The 8,531-nt window shown below is 38.6% G+C and overlaps 1 pseudogene; it reads left to right on the top strand.

Moving 5' to 3' along the window:
* Positions 1-7,766: 7,766 nt before the first annotated feature.
* LOC145402817 (5S ribosomal RNA) lies at positions 7,767-7,886 on the top strand (annotated as a pseudogene).
* The last annotated feature ends 645 nt before the right edge of the window (positions 7,887-8,531 follow it).

Genomic DNA, 8,531 nt, shown 5'->3' on the forward strand with positions numbered 1-8,531 from the left:
AATTTTAAACTTTGCAGTATTTAGGTCATTTAACATTTCTTGGAATGTGTCCGGAGTTTCGAATATTATTACAGTGTCATCTGCAAACCTTAAATGGTTCAGGTTTTATCCATCTATATTTACTCCTTTGTTTTCCCAGTCGAACTTTTTAAAAATACTTTCTTGGCATGCTGTATATATATATATATATATATATATATATATATATATATATATATATATATATATATATATATATATATATATATATATATATATATATATATATATATATATATATATATATATATATATATATATATATATATATATATATATATATATATATATATAAAGTATACTGTATATAGTATATATAATTATGTAATATAAAAATAATACATGAATATACAGTATATAAAATATATATTTATTTTATATGAGTATATATCTATCTATATACCTAGGCTGCCTCCCCCAAGGAAAGGGAGGTAGCCGAGACAGGTTGATACACTCCTAATTTACTCATCTACTCATACACAGTCATTCGCATCTAAGCCTCAAATGGGAGAAGGGAGAGAAACTCAGCGCACCACACCACACAGTGCAATCAGTGACATCTGCAGCAGGGCCCCACAGCGGAGTTGGTTTACCACTGCCACATCATAATGGACCCATCACCCTACCCGCACCTGACCTGATCAGCTGAGCAGACAAAATGCACGAGAATATCCCCTCAGGGCTGCCATCGTCATTTGTTCATTCACATATTCTCTCCATTCATTTCTATCACGCACAACCACTCTTCCTTGCTCAACAGACATCCCTCTCATATTAAATATCTATAATATTATATATAAATATAAAATATATAAAGATAATATATATACAAATATATATGATTTATATAATATAAATACATATGAATATATATTACATACAGTATGTATACAAATATATATGTATATAAACATATAATATTTATATAAATACATAATATAGAAAGATAATATGTACTCTATAATATATATATATATATATATATATATATATATATATATATATATATATATATATATATATATATATATATATATATATACTGTGTATTTATATACTGTGTATATATAAATAAATCAAATCTCCTTAGTCTCCTTGTTTTCGTCATTGGATTTTTTAAAAGTTGGCCTTGCTGTGACCTTGACCTTTGACCTACTGCTCTTAAGGTAGAATGGCGGTGAGAATGGAAGAAAGGGTAGCAGGAGAAATGGGTGAAAAGTCTAATTAGTGGTGGGAGGAGAAAGTGGGGACAGAGGCTGCTGTTCAACGAGAAGGTCCAGAAACGTGAAAGAGAGCCGAGGAGGGGAGATCAAGAGAGCAGGGCATAAAGAGGGGATTTGAAGGGGATAAGAGGTAGAAGGATCGAAGGGGGGGGGGATTACATGCAGAGGAGAAGGACTGGGGAAAGCTATAAGAACATACCTAATCGGAGAGAATATGATGGCACATGACAGGACTTGGGTTCACACTACAGGAAGCTGGTGGTGTAATATAGTAACGGATGACTGATGGAACACTGTAAAAAGTCAGAATAGTCACCAAAAACCTGGTACCGAATAGGCCTGTGAGCTGATTTCCGCCATGTGTACCAGTTTGAACATTTTCATATCCAGGAAAGCCTAGGTTAGGTTAGGTATGCTTTCCTAGTCTCAGGTTAGATTAGTTTGTTAGTGTTTTAGGTTAATCTGTTTGGCTAGGTTACGTTAAGTTAGATTAGAATTTTTTAAAAAGTAGAAAATGGAGGAGTGATCATCCTAGGAAAAGCAAACTCATCATGTGGTGTAAAAATAATATGCAGAATGGAAATTGAAGCCGGACTGCTTCAAAAGTGTGTATGGATGTTGTTCCAATGGTTGTTAGATGTACAGGGTGTCCTTAAAAAAACTGTGCATATTTCATGAGCAAATGACAATAAAACGGTAACACTATTTGCAATACACGATATTCAGCCAGCCCATGACTCATGGCGGAGTAAAAGTTGGGCGCTTATATGCATTCCCTTTAATGGTAACATTTTAATTATTCTGGGGAGGGGAAGGATATAGGCTACTGCCTATAAGCTAGCCCGTGATCGCTGAGTTAGTACCCGTGGAGCCTAGGATGGAGGTGAGAATGGGTGTGTCGAGTGAATGGAAACTGAACAAGTAACCTATTGCATTTTAAATGACTGTTTATACATCGTTTTCCAAAATGCTCAGTAATATCAAACTAATATGAGGTATGCAATAGGAAGTAAAAAGAAAAAGAAAAATCCTCATGCTATAGTATTAACTGAGTAGTTTCCGATGTATTAGGTTTCCATGGCGTGTCTAAAATATCCTCGCCATTACGTTCCTCGATTTCCTTCAAGCAGAAACCGAGCACACGTCTTGTTTTCCAATTGATTCCGAAATACTTCACTCTAAGATATATATTCCTGAAGAAGACTAATCGCGAATAGTTGTGATTTGTTACAATAGATTTTTCGTGCATTTACAACACAGAACTTGCAATATCTTCCTTTCATTCCGTGCATGCAGCAGTATCACTAATTTTAGTACAGCATTACGTTATTATAATAAAATCTTTTGTATTTTTTGCATACAGAATTATTACACTAAAAATCATCTACTTCCAGTCATTGCCCGAGCAGTACATTTTTTTTTTTTTTTTTTTTTTTTTAGTCTGGTGAGTAATCCATTAACTAATGTGTTGCTGTTAGCGTATCACTCACATGCATTAAAATCAATACTAATAAAAAACCGTCTTCAATAACTGCAATTAATACATGTAGAGGTGTGTGGTATGTAGGAGGATTGCTGGGCCTTGATAGCAGGCTGTGAGGCCTATGCCCAGAGTCGGACACATAAAAAAAAAAAAAAAAAAAAAAAAAAAAAAATTGGGCCCACTTCAGACAGAACGGGTATTATGTTTTGAACGGCGTGTGTACGTATAGTACGGTACGTGTTTGTGTGTCTGTGGCTGTGTTAACAAAGAACTCAGTCTTACTGGATTATAGCTGAACATGCTGGTAGGACTGAAAGACAGTTAATAAGTAAACTTAGTGGTAATATATATATATATATATATATATATATATATATATATATATATATATATATATATATATATATATACATATATATATGTATATATATATATATATGTATATATATATATATATATATATATATATATATATATATATATATATATATATATATATATATATATATATATGTCAATGTTCAAGGTGTGAAGGCTGTCAAACGTTGTCTTAGCAGAAACAACTTAAAAGGTTCGTACCCATTTTAAACTAAGCTTGGGGGAACGTTTGAGTGTAAATAAGAAGTAATTCAATTTTCAAGACATTCGGTCATGGGCTTAGGTCATAGGGCAAGGTCAAAATTCGACCCATGTGTGTGGTTGTTAGTAAAACAACTAAGATGGTTTTAACCCGAGTGCATGGAAGTATGGTGCAAAGGCTGAGCCAATCAAGAAATAAATCTGTTGTTTTCTAGGACAATAAGGTAGGTCAAAGGTGAAGGTCAATGGCAAGAGCAACTTATGAAGTTTTTATTTGATTTAGACCAAATTTTGAGGGAGGGTTAAGTACATGGAAAGAATAAAAAGGGATGATTTTGAGAGCAATCAGTCAAAGGGCAAGATCACAGGAACAGGCCAACGGCCGCAGCCATGGATCAAGGTATATTCAAAAACTGTAGTTTTGATCTGCTCTAAACCAAACTTGGTGGAAGGGTTGAGGGTCCGGGAAAAATGAAGTGATTTCAGTTTTGAGAACACCCAGTCAGAGGTCACGCTCATAGTCCAAGGACAAATTTCGACCCGCGTTTGTGTGCGTGTGAGGAAAAGAACTAAAAGAAATTATACCTGATTCCCCAACACGTTGACCAATTGTTTTTTAACTGCCATTTAATTCTCTTCAAAAAGTCTTCATCATCTTCGCATCCAATATCATCTCTCGCCATTTTTCTAAGACCAACCTTCACTTCCCTTCATACTTGCATTTTCCCATCTCAAGTGACCCACTTACGAACCTTTCTCAGTCTCCATTCTGAATACTCCGTCTTTCCACACCTTTCCCCTGCTCCGAGAATTTTTCTGCTTATCCCGATCCCCATCCTCACTCACCTCCCTTCTCCCATCTCTCTCGTCTCCTTCACCCTCACCCTGCAGGTCTGGAGGTGACAGCGTGAGGCACTCATCAGCGCTCCTTATAACAGGCTGCGGCAGCGTCACTCAGCTATACCCCCTCCCCCTTTTTCTCTCACGAATTGGATTTTTTTAATGGTTGGACTATTTCACTGAAACCATAAAGGCTTTGTGATAGGGTATGCAGTACTCTCTCTCTCTCTCTCTCTCTCTCTCTCTCTCTCTCAAGCCATTTACCGGTAAGTAATTACGAACATGTTTCCGTCACCGAAGCAATAATCTGGTGCTTCTTGATATATTGGCTCTCAGCCCCGCACCACCAAATACTGTCTGTGCAGTGGGTTCGGCCACAACAAAATACCTTGGTGGACAAACTGGTACGTAACGTTGGCTGCTGTGTATTGTGGTGGGGCTGGTGGTGGTGGCGGGGGCGGGAGTTATTCAGAGGTGATACGGGCCTCACTTTAGCAAGCGGCTCCTTTCTTTGATGTATTTCATTTGCCATCTTTTTTTAACCAAACGTTAATCATAGTCAGTCTAATTTTGCCAGTTGTGTAGCAAGCATCTAATAACTTGTTATTTCGTTTTCGCACCCATCTTCTATCACTAGTTATCTTTATTTTTTTCAAAATAACCCGTTCATCGTGTTTTAATAAACAGATCTAAAACATGGTCCACAGATAACTTCAGGAAAACGAACTAGATAAGAAAGAAAATGCTGGGTACATTTTTTATAAACTACATTTTCTAAGGACTCAATAGAGACAAGTGGACACCGATCACGAATAATGACGCTTTTTTGTACATAGTTGGCGATACGTGCCCTGACAAGTGAACATACAAGACCTGTAATAAGGTAATACGATTCCGAGGCTGTTACCGCAAAACGATCTTATATATTAGTTATATTATGGGTTGGGCAACACACAGGCGTTCACCCGCGCATGACACTCCCAATAGAACCTGACAAGAACCACATCTTGAGTATATAGTTACAAGGAGTAGCTATAACCGTGAAATTCCGAACCTGTCAGTGGCAGTGGATAAAGGGGGTTCTCCGTCCAACACCTGTTGAAATCAGTAAGCATGTTGAAATCAGTAAGCAGATAGGCCGGGAAAAAATGACACCGTTATTGTGGGAGAAGCTGGTCTGAAGGAACACTTACTGGGAAATTATATTATGTTGGGAAAATGAGACGTGTAAGGAATTGTGGTGGATGTGAATACTGTGGTAGGTGAGAAAGTATTAATGAGGTATGGGACTAAGTTTAAGTTTTCCAGTAAATGTGGATATTATAAAGATTGGATGTGGTCAGGTTGATGTGGTTAAGAGGTGCTTGAGTGGGTGTAGGTGCTATGTGACAGTGGGTGTCTTGTGATCTATGTAAGTCGTCAGATGAGTCAGAGAACCGAGATGAGTACTGGCGTCACAGCGAATGAATACATCTTATTGAGTGCAATGTATGTTGTCAGTCATAAGGATAGAGTGACTGGTCATCTTCCTGAGAATATAAGTGTGGGCTTTAGCGGTAATGGAAAACATTTTGTCGCACTTAATGGTGTAGATGAGGGCAGGCACCATAATTTAGCATACATTTGGTGAAAATATTATCATACACCGGTGGAATGTAAAATTAGCCTGTGGTGCTTATATACATCTGCATGCAAATCAGCGGCAGACAAAGGCTGGATCATGTCCATCCATTCACACAAAGGAGGAAACAGTGAATCAGATGATACCGATACAGTCAGTAAGGAACAATAAAGTCAGTAAGGATCACTGGGAATTTTCAGTTAAGCCACAGGGAAACAATCAGACAGAAACAAGCCAGTCCACCCACAGACCAGTGCATTACGACAAAATGGGATTCAGCAGATTACCGATAATGAACCCAGTAGAGCAAAGTCAAAGCAGCAACGGAACCCCGGGTGTAACACAGCCAAAGGTGAAGGAAACAGAATCAGACTAGAACAATAAAAAAAATATATATATGCATTCAAAAAAGGCAGCGCACTCGTCCTACATATGGCCAGGGGCCGGGCAGCATATTTTCGTTCTGTGTGAGTGTTATCAATACCACATCCAATCACCTCAGCCAGGCAGCCCTAGTGGGATAGGACGGCTTTGGTAAGGCTGAAATAGCAGAGTAATTTTGCCTGAGAAACACACTGAGCATATTTTCGAGAAGAACCTATGGTTAGTTTTGAAACAACGGAGCAAGCGTCGTTCCTGGCTGTGGGTTCAAGGTGGTGTGAGAAATTGGCATACAGAACAGAAATAATTATGCGGTCGGACATTTGACTTTGCCCTGTGGCTTTGACCATTGGCCGGTTCCTATAAAAGTGAAATTACTTCATTCTGACTTTGAATCTTCCACCAAGCTTGAGCCAGATCGAATCATGCCTGTCTCAGTTGACCTTATCCAATGTCCTTGATCATTGACCTATTATTAACAAAGTAGAATCTCGCCATCCTTGGCTGATCCTCAGTCATTCCACTAATTTGGGTTCAAATCGAATGAAAGCTGATTGAATTCGATGGGCATAGGGTCGAGCATTTGGTCTTGCTTTGTCACTTGGAACTTTGACTTCACCCTTGGCTGTCCCTGAAACCTTACCCCAAGTCTGGTACAAAAAAAAAAAAAAAAAAAAAAAATCACATTGCTATGCAACCTTGACCTTTTCACTGTTGTTCAATAACACAATCGGGCAAAGCTTCTGCTGACCCTCAACCCTTACGCTAACTCGGGTCCAGTCAGTTAAAAACTGCATTAGTCACATGAATCTTGTTATTAATAATTACACGGGCGTTCCTGTTGGATCCTCGTCTACTAAAGTAGTCCAACCACACTGCCTCCTGTGCTTACGGGCAGTGTGCCACCGAGAGTGAGTAGGCACTGTCTCGGCAATTCAGAGACCAGGAAATTAAAGAAACTGAAATCCATGAAGATCTACTGTACATGTACAGTGTAATAAGCCTCGCAGACGACTACAAACTTGAAAACTTAATGACTGAATTAGAAAACATTGGTTGGGATATTGCAGGTTTGAGTGTGATCCATAGAAAAGAAGAGAAATTAATTAAGCTCAAAGACAGCAACCACCTGTTTTCCTACAGAGGAAGGCAAAATGAGAGTTAATGGTGTATGATATTTAATTAACAGAAATATTGCAGAAAATATTGTTTAATTCAGCAGTGTATATGACAGAGTAGCTTGGATGGTAATTAAATTAGGCAAAACATACACCTTGATAGGAATATTCTGTGATGACATCTCCCAGTTTATGGAAGAAGAAAAGACCGCATATACTATACTCATGGGTGACTTCAGGGCAAATGTTGGCAAATCGAGAAATGGAGAAGCATGTATGGGAAAATTCGGAGTGGAAGAATGGAATGATAGAGGTGAAATGGTAGTAAATTTTGCTGAAATATATAACATGAGAATAATGAACACATTCTTCCACAAAACAGCAGGGAGAAAATGAACCTGGACAAGTCCTAATGGAAAAACAAAGACTGATCTCGAATTCATTATAGCAGATAAGAATAACACGATCATAAATGTCACAGTTATCAACAAAGTACCACGTTGAGTACACCGCTTCCCGTCCGATCAGCGAAGTTAAGCAACGTTGGGTCTGGTTAGTACTTGGATGGGTGGCCGCCTGGGAACACCAGATGCTGTTGGCATCCCTACGTGTCAAGTGGGGTTGGTGGAGGATTAGTGCCCCTCCCTGTAAAACAATTAACTCTAAGCCCTTGGCCACCCCGTCTGGGATACATGGCGTCTGGCAATGAATGAATGAATGAAAAATAAACGAAGTGACAACAGAATGGTGGGTTGCATAGCGAGATTCAATTTCAGAAGTGCAGGAGTAGATGAGAATGAGAGGGCAAAGGAAGGAGTCTGTATAGTTGTGAGTAAAAGATGGAAGAAGAGCATAAGACAGTATGGATCAGTTGGGTCAAGGATTGTGTGGGTAAAGTTGAAAGTTGGAATACAAATGTGGGCGATTGTGTGTGTGTATGCGCCAACGCAAGATCGTGCTAGAAGAGTGAGAGAAGAGTTCTGGACAAATGTGGAAGTGTGCATGGAAAAGTTTGGAAGGAATGAGAGAGTGTTTTTGATTGGTGATATGAATGGTAAAGTTGGTAATGTGAAGGTGGATGGAATAGTTGGTGAGTGGGGTGTGCCTGCTGAGGTAGATGAGAATGGGAGTGCGTTAGTGGACATTTGTGCTGGGAGGGGGTTGGTAATAGCCAATACCCTCTTCAGGCATAAAATGATCCACAGGTATACATGGCGAGTGATGAGAAGGGTGGGTGGTGAACTGAA

The sequence above is a fragment of the Coenobita brevimanus genome, chromosome 6 (genome assembly GCF_032717465.1).
Source record: "Coenobita brevimanus isolate Jiangsu-jjx chromosome 6, ASM3271746v2, whole genome shotgun sequence".
Classification (NCBI taxonomy): Eukaryota; Metazoa; Arthropoda; class Malacostraca; order Decapoda; family Coenobitidae; genus Coenobita; species Coenobita brevimanus.